The following is a 2141-nucleotide window of genomic DNA, read 5'->3' as shown; positions in this document are numbered from 1 at the left end:
TTTGGTTTTTTGGGAATTGGGGGTTTTGGGAAATTTTTTGGGGAATTTTGGGGGGTTTTTTGGGAATTGGGATTTTTTGGAATTTGGGGGTTTGGGGAATTTGGATTTTTTGGGGGGTTTTTGGTTTTTTGGGATTTTTGGGGTTTTTTGGAATTTTTTGGGGAATTTTGGGGGTTTTTTTTGGGAATGGGGGTTTTTTTGGGAATTCTGGGGTTTTTGGATTTTTTTGGTTCTTTAGGAATTTTGGGGTTCTTTTGGGAATGGGGTTTTTTTGGGATTTGGGATTTTGGGGGGGAATTTTAGGTTTTTTGGAGTTTGTTGGGAATTTTGGGGGGAATTTTGGGGTTTTTTTTTGGTAATTGGGGTTTTTTGGGAATGTTTTTTTTGGGGAATTTTTCTTCCCCCCCTCAAGGTAAAACAGGGAGAGAATTCCAAGATTCTCATCCTGGATTTCCTGGGCTCGAGGGGCGGGGCCGGAGCCGGGATTGGAGCCCGGAAAAATGGGAAAAACCCAAAAATCCAGGCTGGAATTCCAAGGAAAACGGGAAAACCGGGATTGGGAAATCCAGGATCAATCCGAGCCGGGAACGCGGGGCTGGGAATTCCGGGAATTCCGGGAATTCTGGGATGTGGGAAGGGCCCGGAGGAAGGGAAAGGGCAAATCCCGGGATTTGGGGGTTCCCGGGGGGAGTTGGGGACTGGGAAGGGAGGGAATTGGGGATGGAATTCCCGCAGGATTCCGCAGCCCTGGCCCCGATCCCATTCCCGAGCCCATTCCCAGCGTTCCCAATCCCGGTCCCGATCCCGATCCCATTCCTGACATTCCCGTTCCCGATCCCATTCCCAATGTTCCCGATCCCGTTCCCAGTGTTCCCGATCCCATTCCTGATCCCATTCCCACCATTCCCAATCCTTTTCCCGCCATTCCCAATCCCATTCTCAATCCCATTCCCAACATTCCCAACCCCATTCCCGACGTTCCCGATGTTCCCGATCCCATTCCCGATGCCATTCCTGACGTTCCCAGTCCCATTCCTGACATTCCCATTCCCAATCCCATTCCCCATCCCCATCCCAATCCCATTCCCACCATTCCCAATCCCGATCCCGTTCCCAGTCCCGAGGTTCCCATTCCTGATCCCATTCCCGTTGTTCCCGTTCCCAATCCCATTCCCAACGTTCCCGATCCCGTTCCCGATCCTGAGGTTCCCGTTCCCGATCCCATTCCCAATCCCACCGTTCCCATTCCCAATCCCATTCCCAACGTTCCCAATCCCATTCCCAATCCCGTTCCCCAGCCCGTTCCTGCTGTTCCTGATCCCATTCCTGTCGTTCCCAATGTTCCCAACATTCCCATTCCCGAGCCCATTCCCGGCGTTCCCAATCCCATCCCCGACGTTTCCATTCCTGATCCCATTCCCGACATTCCTGATCCTGTTCCTGACGTTCCCAATCCCGTTCCCGAGCCCATTCCCAGCATTCCTGATCCCATCCCCGACGTTCCCATTCGTTCCTGACGTTCCCGATCCCATTCCCGATCCCATTCCTGCGCCCATTCCCAGCATTCCTGATCCCCTTCCCAATGTTCCCATTCCCGACGTTCCCGATCCCATTCCCGTTGTTCCCCATCCTGATCCCATTCCCGATCCCGTTCCCGTTGTTCCCGATCCCATTCCCGATCCCGAGGTTCCTGTTCCCATTCCCAACCCCATTCCCGACATTCCCAATCCCATTCCCGTTGTTCCCGTTCCTGATCCCATTCCCGGTCCCATTCCTGACGTTCCCAATCCCATTCCCGATCCCATTCCCAAGCCCATTCCCAGTGTTCCCAATCCCATTCCTGATCCCATTCCCGAGCCCATTCCCGGCGTTCCCAATCCCATCCCCGACGTTCCCGGTCCCAATCCCATTCCTGACGTTCCCCTTCCCAATCCCATTCCCAATGTTCCCGATCCCATTCCCGTTGTTCCTGTTCCCAATCCCGTTCCCGATCCCGAGGTTCCCATTCCCAATCCCGTTCCCGAGCCCGTTCCTGCTGTTCCTGATCCCATTCCTGTCGTTCCCAATGTTCCCAACATTCCCATTCCCAAGCCCATTCCCGACATTCCCAATCCCATTCCCGCCGTTCCTGTTCCCCTTCC

The 2141-nt window shown here is 53.9% G+C and overlaps 1 protein-coding gene across 1 annotated transcript in view; it reads left to right on the top strand.

Annotated features, from left to right (window-relative positions):
• Nucleotides 1-2141, top strand: part of SARNP (SAP domain containing ribonucleoprotein) — a gene marked incomplete at its 5' end in the record, with an annotated part of 20328 nt that overhangs the window by 13988 nt on the left and 4199 nt on the right. The gene's annotated exons all lie outside the window — the stretch shown is intronic.

Source organism: Corvus brachyrhynchos, unplaced genomic scaffold (assembly GCF_000691975.1).
Source record: "Corvus brachyrhynchos isolate BGI_N302 unplaced genomic scaffold, ASM69197v1 scaffold1308, whole genome shotgun sequence".
Lineage (NCBI taxonomy): Eukaryota > Metazoa > Chordata > Aves > Passeriformes > Corvidae > Corvus > Corvus brachyrhynchos.
Note: the sequence above shows the minus strand (reverse complement) of the source record. Positions and strands in the feature narration are given on the sequence as shown.